Source organism: Acinonyx jubatus, chromosome A1 (assembly GCF_027475565.1).
Source record: "Acinonyx jubatus isolate Ajub_Pintada_27869175 chromosome A1, VMU_Ajub_asm_v1.0, whole genome shotgun sequence".
NCBI lineage: Eukaryota > Metazoa > Chordata > Mammalia > Carnivora > Felidae > Acinonyx > Acinonyx jubatus.
In genome coordinates, this window is record NC_069380.1 from 63,078,367 (window position 1) to 63,093,669 (window position 15,303).

Below are 15,303 nucleotides of genomic sequence, written 5' to 3' on the forward strand. Positions count from 1 at the left end.
TCTCAATTCTGCTTAGTTGTTTTCTTGGGCAATTAAGTTTAATGATGATTAATGGTTCCTTTATGAAATCCGGGGGGGGGGGGGGCGGGTGGTGGTGTAGGGGGAGATAGTCCAAAATGAATTAAACTACTGATATTATATAAAATAATATTTTGTAATGTTTTAACCATTAATTGCCTCTGAAGGCAATATTGAATATAATGGAATAATTACAAGTTTTGATGCCAGATAAAACTAGATTGAAATCTTAATTAACTTTATTTTGTTATCACCAAAAATGCATAAAAAGAGCAGGCAGCCTGCATTTTTATGATAGAAGTGAAGAGAAAAAGGAGTCTAAAAATGAGATTTTTTTTTTAGCCAGAAAAAATATTATGTCTGGAAGAATTTGAAAACAAATTCAGTGGTAGCTTGAATTTTTTAAATGCTAATTGTCCCTGATAATCTCTAAGGGGAAAGGGGAGAAAGCTGGCTGTGAAATTCTTCATGTCTGTAAAACTTGTCTTCCTGGAACATGGAAAATGATAGAAAAAAATTAAAAGGGCTTTAAATAATGAAATGAGTGAGAAAGAAACATGGGACCTTGTTGAAAATAAGATTATAATAGGAAATGGGAAGCATGTGCTAATGTGTTTATATTTGCAAATTTAGTATTTTCGTAGTACATGACTATTGTGAATTCCAGCTCTCCACCAGAGTTCCTGTGTGGGATATTCCCAGAGATGGTTCAAGTACAGAGTATTTGAATTATAACAACAGATGTAACTTTTTGTTTTGGTACTGGGAAAAGGCAATTTAGACTTTTTTTTTTTTTTGCCAATGTTTATTTATTTTTGAGAGACAGAGCATGAGCGGGGATGGGCAGAGAGAGAGGGAGGCAGAATCTGAAACAGGCTGCAGGTTCTGAGCTGTCAGCACAGAACCCGACGTGGGGCTCAAACTCATGACCTGTGAGATCATGACCTGAGCTGAAGTCGTGTGCTTAACCAACTGAGCCACCCAGGTGTCCTGGTAAAAGGCAATTTAAAGTCTAGATCTTCTCTATTTAAAAAAAAAAAAAAAAAAGACTAGCATACTTAAGCAACTTCAGATATTTCTTATTGGAGGATGTCTTTAACAAATTGTTTTTATGGTAGTATCTACCTTAGGAAGAACATAATGAAGACTCTTATTTAAAAAAAAAAATTTTTGTTTATTTATTTTGAGAGAAAGAGAGAGAGAAAAAGGGGGGGAGGGGCAGAGAGAGAGGAGAGTGAGAATCCCAAGTAGGTTCTGCACTGTCAGCATGTAGCCTGACGTGGGGCTTTAACTCAGAAGCTGTGAGATCATGACCCCAGCGGAAATCAAGAGTAGGGTGCTTAACTGACAAAGCCACCCAGGTGCCTCAAGACTCTTATTTTGATCAGGTGCAAGAGGAGACTGAACATAGGACAAAATACTACACACGATGGAGTATAACAGAGGCTCCAAGACGACCCCCAAGAGGAAATTTGCTTAACTTTATTTAGTTGCATATTTTAAAATATATTTGATTATAGAACTCATTTTCATAGAAAGCATTTTGGAAGATACTAATTTTTTTAAGGAGCACAGCTTGGAAATTGAAACTATCATTATTAATAGCCCTTTATTGCAGTGCTTCTCAAACTTAAATATCCATATGAATCTCCTCAGAAACTTGTTAGAATGCAGATTCTGCTTCAGCATTTGTTGGAGGAGGGAATGAAATTCTCCTTTTCTAACCGGGTCCCTAGTGATGCCCAGGCTGCCCATCTGGAGTCTACATTTTGAGCAGCATGGGTCTGATGCATCGTGGTTCTTTAGTTTCCACAGAGATTATCGAGACACGGAAAGAGGTACACTTTTACATTAGTGGCTTCAGCCTCTTATGCTAATGAGGTAAAACAAATCGTTAGGATGGGAATCTTTTAATTTCAGCCTTGATTAGCATCAGGATAACAGAGAGAAGGTAAGACAGAAGATAGAGCCCCTCTCATACAGAAATTAACAAAAAGAGTAAGTAAAAAAAGACTCTTCCACAGCTCTGAGACCCCTCTCCTCCAGACCAGACATATGAAAGGGAGATGTGGAAAGAGAAGGTTCCTGATAGGGCTGGTTTAAGATTGCTGCTGTACCTGTTCTATTCTGTCTTTCAATCTGTCTGTGTCTCTCTCTTTTTCTCTTCTTTCTTGTTTGGTCCCTTCTTTCTTTTTCTTGTTTTCTGAGGTGTTATTCATATTGTTATAATCTTATTGGTATAAAAAAACTTCATACAGGATATCTGGAAATATGTTCATATTATATTGCTATCCATTAATCTGTATCAATAACAAAATTATATATTACTTTGATATTTGTTCATTGTGTTACGGAATTTTTTTAAGTTGTAGATATTACTTATAGAGGAGGAATGAAGACAACAATACATATCTTAAAAACAAGAAGTTATTTTGGATGGCTGTTTGTGTATGTGTGTTTTCTCATTCAAGTGCTGAATAGATCCTGATTTTGTGCATTAAGCACAAACAAAAAATACAGAGACATAAGACCAAGACTTACTTTTGTATTCCAAATGGCAGAGCTTTTCTGCCTCTGGAGCTATCAGCTCTTCGTGAGCTGATACTATTATGTCTGTTCTGTCTGATTGCCCTTGGTGTTGGCACTAATTGATTGAGCATTTCCCGTGAACCGGAAATCATGCTGGTATTTTATGTATATTAATTTACATAGGCCTCACCCCTCCCCAATTTTTGCTGCAGGCATTTTTATCCCTGTTGAGATGAGTAAAATGAGGCTTGCCGTATGTTAGCAAGTCCAAGCCATACCTGGGTCATGTAGAGTAGTGAAACCAGACTTTGAACCCAGTGAGCGAACAAGCCTTGTACTTGTAGCAGCTATGACAAAGGAGAGTATAAACATTTGATATCCGCAAGGAGTCTGCTTCATCCTGCAAGTGAAATGTAAATTTGGTGGGGATTTGTTCTCTATTTACAATGCTATTGCAAACATTATACCATAGTTCTTCCTTTGCCCGTTATTTACAATAACTGCAATTTAATATCATCTCAAGAGGTAACATTAAACTATACAGAATCCCCAAGATTAAAGAAAAATATGCTTTGATTTTATTTCTAATTCTTTTTGGGGGATGAGAATTTGAACTGTTCTGAGTTTTATGGGTATCCTATATATGTTCATGGACATAAAATTAATTCCCTGTGTCTCAAGGGTAACACAGACATAAAAAGGCCAATTACAATTTTATGAATAGGAAATATAAGATCTGGGGCTTCGATTTTCTCTATTGTTGCATTCTAAATAACAGCACTATTTCTAGGGAATACTTACATCCTTTCTGACACAGAACAACTAGGAACTTTCATTAGAGAAAAATCAAAGCAGATGCAATGTGAGTCCCCATATAGTGCAAGTAATGTTAAAATAGATTCCAAACTGGTGTCTTGTTTTGATGAAAACTCAGAAGACAATTTGGAGACTGTTTGTCAGACTCTAGAGACGGAGGCACAGATGGAGTTCTGAATTAAGTGACTTTGTATTCTGAGATTTGAAATGAACTCCAGTCCCAACTGTATATTTCAATGATTGTGAACTAATTGGATGTGGTAATTGATTATTAAAGGATTTACATTCTTAAAATTATAAGGTTCATAAATAGTAATTTAAACATTTATAACAAAAGTCAAGATGTAAACTTCATCTTCATATTAATGTATGTAGACAGAATTGCATGAACCATATTTGGGTTTACAAAATATTCTGGGTTAGTGGACTTTCCATAAAGCTGAAGAAAATTCCTTGAGATACCAAAAATTGAAATATTTTAACTAGTTAATATGTAAAAATAACAAAATTTAGTGCTGATTTCCCTGTTGCACCAAGCAATTTCGAATTGAATGTTATTTAGACTTTTTTGCTTGACCAAAATACATCCTGAATGCTAATTCATTCAACAAATGTTCATTTAATAACTACGTAATGCATACCTACAATGTGCCTGACTCTGTTCTTGTTATATTGGCACAAAACACATGTCTCTGCCTTTGGAGAGAGACAAACCTACATAATAAATTTATGTATATGCGAAAGTGTTCTGTATTGTAGGCCAAAAATATGGAGGGTCAAGGAGGCTAGAGGTCCCACCATAGGATGGTCAGGAGAGGCCTTACTAAGCAGATGGTATTCAAAGGAGTTGGCCATCTCAAGCAGAAGGAATTGCAAAGGCTCTGAGGCAGGAGCAGATCAGGCTTGACCATGGCAAGCACACCAATGTGGCTGCAGAGGGGACATTGTTAGGAGAGAGGTAGAATCTCTCCTGGTTATGATCCAGCATTTGTGAAAAGTCCTCACCCACTTGCTGCAGAAGATGGAGGGAGACATTGCATTTTGCTAAAATGTGAATGTCTGTTTGCTTTAAACTTACTTCTCTTGTGTTCTTATGAATACTGTAACTATGTGCAAGAATATTTACTCACAACTGGGCACCCAAAAAGCTCAGATCTGGTAGGGACTAAGGACGGAGACTGTCAGTAAGGGAGCAGAGCAAGACCACCAGGCTGTGCTTCATCAAGGGTGTGCTGACACAAGGGCCACAAGTGAAGAGCAGCCACACCCAGGTTACACCTTCCTCTGGAGAACCAAATGACATTTTCTCCTTTCTCATGTGGCCTAACTCATCAGAGCATCATGCACTTTGTCCTTTATCACTCATTCAATTTCTGCTTGTACAAATCACTGTGATTGTCAAACTTCCAGAATACAGGCTGAAGACCTACTCTGTGGCTGCAGTAGAGTAGGCATCTCTATTTCCTTCCCACTTCTTTTTTTTCATAAATGAACATGTGTCAAATATTTTATTCAACTCATTAATTAATGAGACATCTAATAGATGGTACAACCAATTCAAAGAGTCTCGAGTACCACACATTGATAGTCAGTCAGATAGGGAATGCTGTAATTAATTTAACCTTCTCGCTTTTGATTCTTGTGGGTTATCAGGTGCATCTAAAACCAAAGAGAAACTTAACTTTCTTTCCTATGCTAAAACAACTTGACATAAATAAACTATGTTTTCTTAGATTTCTACTTCGACTGCTAATATACCTCTTTTGTATTTTAGAAGAACAAAGACCCTCTTACATTTTCTTTGTGATTATAGTTCCCTTTTTACAAACCATTCTCTTCTAAATTACTGTAGGAATAGCTGACATTTAAGTACCTTCATGTTCGAAGACTGTGTCAGGCACTGTACAAACACTGTGTCCCTTCACCTACACAGTGTCCCCATGGGGTGAATGTTGCCACAGGCTCCAGGCTGTGTCTTCTGCTTTTAACAAAAATATTTGGAGAATTGGAAATATAAGGTAAGGTAGGCAGGAACTTATAAAGATGAGTTAACGAGTTTGACTTGATTCTGTAAACTGTAGAGAATTAAAAAGGCTTTCAGGAGGAAAGTGACCTTGTTCATTAGCATAAATTTAAAATAAATAATATTGGAGCTCTTGTTTTAATTAAGATGGGAAACAGAACAGTGGCAAGCTGATGCTATTGTGCACACTAGGCATTCATTTTATCATGTGTAGTAATAGGCCCACTGGTGGCCACTTTGTCTATGATTGAAACTGATTAGGTTGCACATTTCTTGGCTATGCATATTTGTTCTTTCTCCATTTCATTGTAATGTTGATTTCCCATAAATGAAGATGAAAAAATGTTGACATGTTCAATTCTCATTTTTCTTTCTTTTTTCTTTCCCTTTCCCTTTCCCTTTCCCTTTCCCTTTCCCTTTCCCTTTCCCTTCCCTTCCCTTCTCAATATGGAATGCCTCCTGAATTTGTGTGTCATCCTTGCACTGGGGCCATGCTGATCTTCCTTCCTTGTATCTTTTCAAATTTAGTGTAGTGCCGTGGAAGTGAGCACACACATTTTTTTCTTTCAATGGTAAATTAATTCTATAGATCTACAAAGAAATGCTTGTTTTTCTCCTCATTCCTTCCCCAGGTTCTCTTGTGCATACCAGTTAAGTTATTTAGGAGAATAGAGGGAGTATGCATGCACACACATCCTGCCTCACCCTGATAAACTAGAAATTACCAACTATCACATGGAGAGAGAACCCTGAACTCACAAATTAAAAATTTCTTCCATCTCTTTGGGCATGTGGGTGGCTCAGTCAGTTAAGCGTCTGACTATTGATTTTGGCTCATGTCATGATCTCAGTTTGTGGGATGGAACCCCGCATCGGGCTCTGCACTGAACAGTACAGAGCCTGATTGAGATTCTTTTTCTCCCTTTCTCTCTGCCCCTCCCTAGTTGGCACTGTCTTGATCTCTAAATAAATAAATAAATGTTAAAAAAATCTTCCATATCTTAGTGTACAGGTTAGAATAAAATATTATTTTATTTATATTTATTTATATATAGATTAATTTATACATAAGTGTATTTATACATAGGTTATATTTAACTTATCATTGAATGTCTCTGTGTGTTTCTAAAATATTAAAGTTGATTGAATAACATGCCCTAGAAGAGAATTATATATTTTTGACACATGTCTTTCAAATCATATTTTACATGCTTTCAACCACCTTTATTACTTAAAAACCGTGGTTTCTAAATCCTAGATGACTCCATTGGATAACATCAATGTAGTTAACTAATTTACCATACAAATTAGTTTTAAAATTTCTCTAATGATTCATTGGTTGTGAGCTGTCATTTTAGGGAAATAATTATAACTTACATTTTTAAATTTTTGATAATTTACTAGCTTTTGATTGCCACTGTAACAAATTACTGCAGATGTAGTGGTTTAATGTACCATTACAGTTCCAGAGACCAGAAATCTGCACTAGGTCTTCTGAGGCTAACATTAAAGGTTATGTTCCTTATGCAGTCTCTAAGGAAGATTCTGTTCCAGACTTTTCCAGCTTCTAGAGACTGCCTGTATTCTATCATCACAACTCCTCTGACTCTACTTTTTTTTTCCCACACTTATAAAGACCCATGGGATTACAATGAGCTCACCAGATAATCCAGATTAATCTTCTCATTTCAAAATTCTTTTCTTTTAAGTTTATTATTTATTTTGAGAGAGAGAGAAAGAGGGAGCATGAGGAGGGGAGGGACAGAGAGAGAGAGGGGAAGAGAGAGAGAGAATCTCAATGAGGGGCTTCATCTCACGAACCCTGAGATCATGACCTGAGCCGAAATCAAGAGTTGGATGTCCAACTGACTGAGCCACCCAGATGTCCCCTCATTTCAAAATTTTTAATGTAATCACGTCTGCACACTCCCTTTTACACATAAGGTAACATACTCACCAGTTTTGAGGATTGGAGTATAGAAATCTGTAGAGAGAGGGAAGCTTTATTCTCTTTACCACAGTAGTGTTCTCTTTTTTATTTTTATCATTTGAGGCACAAAACTTTATCTGTAATTTTAGAAAGAAATATCCTGCACCAAATATAATAAGGGTTAATTTTCCTCCAATATATTTTTATGTAACTCTATAACAATATTTTTAATTAAAAAAAGCTCATGATTCCATGCCATGCAAATTAAATTTGAATGATGCATGAATTTTGAGTTGCTAATTTTAATTTGCTTGTTTCTTTATTCCATTACCATAGTTTATGTAGTTTTTAAGACATAAAATGTAGCAATTTAGCTACTTTACTTTTCTAAAATGATGACAATGTTCTTGAGTTCATACCCTCTCCAACTCAGACAAGGAGGTATAATACTAGGTCACATCTAATAACACAGTTCCTAATTAACCTGATTAACTTGATTAACCTCAATTACCTAATATAAATTGATGCTTTTGCCAAGTGCCCTCTTGAGATCTCTTCCCAAGATTGATTAAAATTGACCACCAATTTTTTCCCATTCTTCCTACTGAGGTGGGCAGGCCATTGCCTCTTTCTTTGAACCTAAGTTGGCTCTGTGACTGGCTTTTTCAAATTGAATGGAATAGAAGTGATGCCAAGGGATTTTATGTCTAGGCATCAAGAGATTCATGGTTTCCATTACCCCCTTGGACCACTCCCTCCACGTGACAATTGAATCTTGGTTAGGGTCCTTTGGGATGGCCGGAAGACATTGACCACATTGCTTTCAGCAGTTAGCATAGGATCTTTAATTTTTTATGTATAAACTTTATCATTTAGAGCTGTTTTAGGTTCACAGAAAAATTGAACAGGACGTACAGAAAGTTTTCATATACCCTCTGTCCCCCAACATGCACAACCTCCCCTACACTCAACATGTAACACCAGATATCACAGTTGTTACAATTGATGAATCTACACAGAAATGTCATTATCACCAAAATGCCGTAGTGTTACTTGAGATTGAGTTTTTAGGTTTTTATTCTCTCTTCACTGCAGGGATGGAAACAAATGTTGAGGTCTTCTGTTATCCCTATTAGAAAACCCTTGACTCTGATAACATTGCAATTTCTTGTGCTGTATCATGTTTTTCTAATTACCTTGCCTCTCTTCTTTTTTGTTCATCATGAACCTTTTTTTTTATTCCCTTCTCCTAAAATCTAGTATTTTATGTAAGAACACTTGACCTTTGTTGTATGTGTTTTTTACTGAACTGCATTCTACTCCTTAGTATTCAGATTTAAGGAGCAACCATGCAAGGATTACTTATTATTTGGCTGTAACTTCTAAGAATATGTTCATAGTTATATCAACTTAAAATGCCTCAGATGAGAAGACCAAAAAATAGTCTCAGTAAGGAGGTACATCTGGAGGGTACATAAGAAGATTCACAGTCATTGCAGAAAGATCATCAATGCTATTACCACTCTGGATAAAAAGAAGAACATAGATATCAGTACAAATCAAGCTGCCCAAAGGTGACAGATGTTTATAAGCTAAAGACATATGTATAGACATCTCTCTCTGAATGCATATGCTCTAATATTATTTTATATAAAAGGATATATTCTACATATGTTTTTGCTTCTAACTTTTTTTATTCACACAATAGTATAGCGTTGAGATTTTTCCACGTTAGTGTTTAATATCTTTTATGATGACTGTGTAGTTTTCATTTATAAATGTGTACCATTATTTACATAGCCATGATGGATTGTTAAGGTATTTTCGTATTTTCATCGTTATAAATATATTTAGATGAGCATCTTTTTAACTATAAATTTGTTTACTACTGAAGCATATGTGAAATATATTAGCTGTTAGACTCACTTTTGCTAGAGATATAAAGATTTATTTAAGTAAAGTTGATATAAGTTGCCCACTTTACAGATAGGATTTCTTTGTATTCACCTTGGATTTCATTATTTTTTTGGATTTCATTTTTTTTCAATATGTGAAATTTATTGTCAAATTGGTTTCCATACAACACCCAGTGCTCATCCCAAAAGGTGCCCTCCTCAATACCCATCACCCACCCTCCCTTCCCTCCCACCCCCCATCAATCCTCAGTTTGTTCTCAGTTTTTAACAGTCTCTTATGCTTTGGCTCTCTCCCACTCTAACATCTTTTTTTTTTTTTTTTCCTTCCCCTCCCCCATGGGTTTCTGTTAAGTTTCTCAAGCGGATTTCATTATTTTTATATTATAAATACATTTGATATAGGTCTAGAGTGAATAGACAGATCAATAGATTGATAGGTCAATAGACTGACTGATAGAAGAAAATAATTTTCATATGATTTTCCAGGTCTAATTCATATTCCTCAAGTCCATCATATACCGCCCCCTTATATGAATCAAAGATGCCTGCAATAGTAAAACAAGAAAGAACTGATAGATTTTATGTAAATGTAAATACATGAATTATGGATTCAAAGGTAGTTATTGTAGTAATAGTAGATGCTCTTTGTGCTGAATCCAATTTATTCTATCTTTAAAATTTGAAGTAACTATTAAAATAATTTTAGTTATCCTAAAATTATTTCATTTCTTTATTCTCACATGGAGTATAGAGAATGATAGTTTTCTTTAACCTGATTCTCCATTGCTTTACTTTTTGCCACTTAAGAGAAAACTCAGAGAAAAAACTAACATGATATTCTTCTAAAACCTGTTTAACCATAACTTAATTTGGGTTCTCACCAATAAAAGAAAGGATACAGAATTCTCAAAGCTCTTTTTGTTACTTTATAATACAGAAAAAGAAATGCATACATGAAAATAACTTTCTCATATGGCTATGAAGGAGCCATCTAGGATGGCAGCTTTTTACAATTTTGTTGTGACAGAAGTCACTGAACTTTGGATTAAAAAAAAAGCATAATTACAAACAATGCTTGTCAAGTGGCCATTGTCAATTTTAAAAGAAAGAGTTACAAGTTGAGAATGGAAATTATTAAAGAAATAAGAAAAGTCATTACCTCCATATACCTTCTTAAATTGTCACCAACCCTACTTAATTATTTGGCAGCTTTTAAAAGTATTTAGGAAGTCAATCATGTGTAACCTATTGATTGCAGCTATTCATAAGCAGTAGAAGCAAACTGCAAACTCTAGGTTAATTGTATTTGAATTGTAAGACATTGACCAGACCTACTGCAAAGAATAAAAGACATATCAGTTTCTCCCCAGGACATACGCCAGGGCTTGAAATAGGATGGGTTTGTATAGGTCTCTCTCGGTAACAGGGCTATTCTTCAGATAACGCAGAGCACTTTAGTCAATAGGAAAGGCAGAACCTATTGCTTTGTAGACGTGATTTCTCTTGGAAATGGCTGACAAATCACAATTACATAAACTGAGGGAAGACATAACAGATCTATCAGCTGCATAATAATTATCATGGCAGAAGAACCTATTGCATTCTCCAGGTTAGAACTAACAAGTTTTTCAGAGTGTGCAATAAATCAGTTTTGAAAATGCCAAGTCACATCAGGTGTACTAAGCTATTAAGTAGTATTGGTTTACAACAAAACCAGAAATTGAGTATCGAATTTGCTTTAGACACTTCATTTGCAAAGTATATAAGAAATGCTAACAGGTATGGCATATTTGCATATGCAACAATTTCATAAGCTCACTGGAAAAAAAATTCAAAGTGCAATGCAAAGTGGTATGATTTCCATTTTAAGGAAATAAAATCAGTTCATGAAATTAGTTTTAAAAGTTAATAATCGGGGCGCCTGGGTGGCGCAGTAGGTTAAGCATCCGACTTCAGCCAGGTCACGATCTCGCGGTCCGTGAGTTTGAGCCCCGCGTCAGGCTCTGGGCTGATGGCTCAGAGCCTGGAGCCTGTTTCCGATTCTGTGTCTCCCTCTCTCTCTGCCCCACCCCCGTTCATACTCTGTCTCTCTCTGTCCCAAAAATAAATAAATGTTGAAAAAAAATTAAAAAAAAATAAAATAAAAGTTAATAATCACTCCTGTAATGGATCATAGTTTTAATATAATATAGAAATTATATTTTTTCTATATAATTAGATAAAAACATTCAATTTAAGCAAAGCCATTCAATTTACTGTGCTATAAACTAACTCCGCGACCAAAGAAGATTCCCATCTTCTTGAGGAATGGGACATTTTTGTTGTGTCAGTGAGAATTTCATTTTTTTCTGGTCTCAGTTTTCTACAACTATCCCTCAGGATCCATTACTAAAAGTGAAAACTGAGCCTGCAGGTAAGACTATGGACATTCACCCACTTTTACTTCTTTTAATTTATTTATGTGATACGTTGCATTCTGTTTCATTAAGGAGAAAACTTCTTTCTAAACAAACAAGCAAACAAACAATACTGTAGACTACAAGGTCTTTTTTTGTTCCTAGCCTCTATTCCATGTTACTAAGAACAGCAAGAATTTATTTATCATTATTTCTTAACATGTTTTCAAGTTTTAATATCCGTGAAACCATGCTTCTGTCTTCATGTTTTAATTTTTTTCACTTTATATGCTTTCTTACCTCTTAAAGATCAAGTAATGACATCAAAGAAACAAGGATAAGATGATTAGGAAAGGAACAGTTTGTATATATTTTTTTATTTATTGATTGGGGTTTATATACTCTGACCATTCTATAGGGCATTTTTTTTTAGTTAATTATAACTGTTGTCTAGATAACTGATAATAAAATGGTAGATTTTTACTTGTAAGTAATGTACTTCTATATCTTTTAGGACCTGTTTAGGGTACTAGATTATTAAACAATGTTGCAGCCCATTTCCATTAGTTTAGTCCATACCCAATTTTTGGTTACTTATACATAACTCTGTAAAAATTTTCAAACATTTGTAAAAGTAAATCAGAGTGTATCTTTTATGCAAAGTCTGACTATAAAGGGATGTTGACATGTTTTAGTGGAGTAACAACCAAATATGCCTAATCCCACAAAATAATTACTACACAAAACTTCAGTTTTATTTCAATGAAGTTGTTAGTATTTAAGACATCTTCCTTGAATTTGACATGTGTGTTTGCACATTATTTGAATATCCATATTGGTGGCAAATTTGTGGATGAGTTTGATTTTGTAAAATAGTAAACTCTCTAGTCCAGAGAACAATGTGGATTATTAAAATGCCTATTAACCTACTTGTGAAGGAGTAACTCTCCAATTCCATAATGGTTTGTCATCTGATTCTCAAAGCATGTTCCAAGGGGAATGAAAACATTTATTTTGCTCTTTGTTGTTGAAGTACAGTAAAATGCACAGATCTTAGGCATGCAATTTGATGCTTTACAACAAATGCTAAATCTGTGTACTCCACATCCCTCATCATTCATTCAGCAAACATTTATTGAATACCAAGTGTGAACCCCTAGTTGCTAGAGATACAGTTATGAGTCAGATCAAATTATTACCCAGACTAATGGGTTTGTCATTAAGTGATATAGAGCCTCTTTAATATAAATATTTACAGGAAGGAGAAGTAGCAAGAGGGTGAATCACTTCTACTTGGGGAAGCAGATTTGGAAAGACTGCCTATCAGATTGATATTTTTGCCCTGCCTCCCTGTTACCACTTTATGAACTGGCATGGAAAATGAGGTTTACTTAAAAAGAAGACACCAAATTTGCATGGTAATTCAGGTCTCAGCAACCTGGGACCAAAGGCTCTTTCTTGAAATATATTTTCTCAGTTGGTTCATGGGTAAATGTCATGGAACTTGTTCAATGTCATCAGATTCACTATAATCCCCCAAACAGTTGGGTTTACATCATTGGTTTTTTTTAATGTTTATTTTATTTTTGAGAGAGAGAGCTCACACACACAGGGGTGGTGGGGGGAAGGCCAGAAAGAGAGGGGACAGAAGATCTGAAACAAGCTCTGTGCTGACAGTAGAGAGCCTGATGGGGGGCTCAAATATCCAGCTGTGAGATCATGACTGCACTGAAGTCAGAGGCTTAACCAGCTGAGCCACACAGGAGCCCCTACATCAGTGTTAATAATAACATTCTCATAAATTTTATTCCATAGTAACTTAAATTTCCATATTGGCGTTTTCTTTTCCTTTTTATTTCAAATGTCAAAGTTTGCTAGGTCCCATTAAGGAAATTGATAAAATGGTTGTCCAAATCAAATAAACTTGAAACTTGCCTAATGAAAGGGCTGCGGTAAGGATACAATTTAGAGTGAAACCTTCTTAGAAAAGATTTCCTTATTATTGATGAATGAAGGGTGTCTTATTATTCCTAACATGTTTAGGCCTGAGAGTAACATTGTTGAGAAATAAATCCAGAGTTTTGAAAATTAACTCTGCAACAAATTTAAAATAAAGAAGTTAGAAGATCTTGGAGCTGAAATTTAAAGGTGGGTTCAAAACAAAAAACATGAGTGTGATGGGTATTGAGGAGGCCACCTTTTGGGAAGAGCACTGGGTGTTGTATGGAAACCAGTTTGACAATAAATTTCATATTTATGGAAACTGAAAACAAAACAAAACAAAAAACACGATTTTCTTTTGAGCTATTAGAATGAGCAATTAAAAGAGTTTTTCTTGACTAGAAAGCTAAAAATGTTAATGATATAACATTCAGGCATTTCAGATAATGAAAATGTAGTGCAGTGAATTTAATATATAAGAATTCATGTAAATAAGTTATTAATGAGAGTGATGCTCCTAGGAATTCTATGCATTAATAAATTGATCTAAATAAATGGTATCTACAGCTTATTATTTACCTGAAATTCATTAAAATTTTAATCATTTGAGAGTGACACTTTTGTTCAAAATTGATTTTTAGGTACATAATTAAATGGCCAAATTTTACTGAGAGCTGCCATTTTTAAATCAAGAAAATCATGCTTTAACTCTGCTCTAAATTTAGCAAAGATTCTTTATCAGAATTTGATGGCTCAAAGTTCAAATTACAGGGACACAGACATAGAGGTTTTACAAAAATACTTCAGCAGAACTGGAACAAAACAGCTCTATTTTACAACCATAAATGTTCACTGATGCCATTTTGCCACTTGTAATATGTTAAGCTATTAATAGAAAAGTCGTGGGATAGCCGGAGGTCATTTCTCACTCTAAACCGTGTGTTTCAACCATGACTGCACATTGGAACCACCTGGGAGTTTTAAAAATTACCGATGTCAGGGTTCCACTCTTGAAATTTTTTATGAAATTGGTCTGAGACGCAGCTGGACATCAGGACTGCCAGCCACGGTTGAGAAACATTGCTCTAGAGAAACTTGAAATGTGAGAAGCTTGGAGATTTTAAAGGAGACCTCAGAGACAACTATGCCACAGAAATTATGGCAAAATAAGTGTTGTACATTGCTGGAAGATAGAACACAGTGTCAGCTAGGGAAGATGCCCAGAGAGGGGTTTCTTCAAATTTATTACAGTGTTTATCATAGATTTTCTGTTCAGAGAACATCTGAGAACAACAAAGAAATTCTCAATAAAACCAATTATGTTAATATTTTTGGTTCATAAAATTTTGATAATACAGGGAATGTAGAGCCTCTCCAATCAGTGATGTTGTTAAATATCAAAACAACACTTTGAGAACACCTGAAATGTCAGTTAAATTATAACAAGGTATTTCTGTTATGTGGTGGGATCATTGCTTTACTTTTGCTCTATTTTTCTGTTAATGTTTTAACCAAATAGTTATGAGTTCATATTCTTTTATAAGCAATCTATAATTTCCACAAAATAAATGGGACCACAAAAAGTTTACCCCAGTTTCTGTGGAGTCCATAAATAATTGCTTTCAGGGGATGTTTAAATGAAATTATTTCCCTGACTGCTGGGATTGGGGATTGGTAAAGATTGTCCTTTGTGAGTAATAAGAAGAGCGTACTTGGATATAAAAATAGTAAAGA

General features: G+C 35.1%; 1 protein-coding gene and 1 non-coding gene across 2 annotated transcripts in view; one reads left to right on the forward strand and one right to left on the reverse strand.

Annotated features, from left to right (window-relative positions):
• The window catches only part of GPC5 (glypican 5), a 682,923-nt gene that overhangs the window by 579,732 nt on the left and 87,888 nt on the right, over positions 1-15,303 (forward strand). The gene's annotated exons all lie outside the window — the stretch shown is intronic.
• On the reverse strand, positions 5,828-5,936 carry LOC113601198 (U6 spliceosomal RNA). The gene has a single exon (XR_003422352.1). It is a non-coding gene; the product is annotated as a U6 spliceosomal RNA (small nuclear RNA).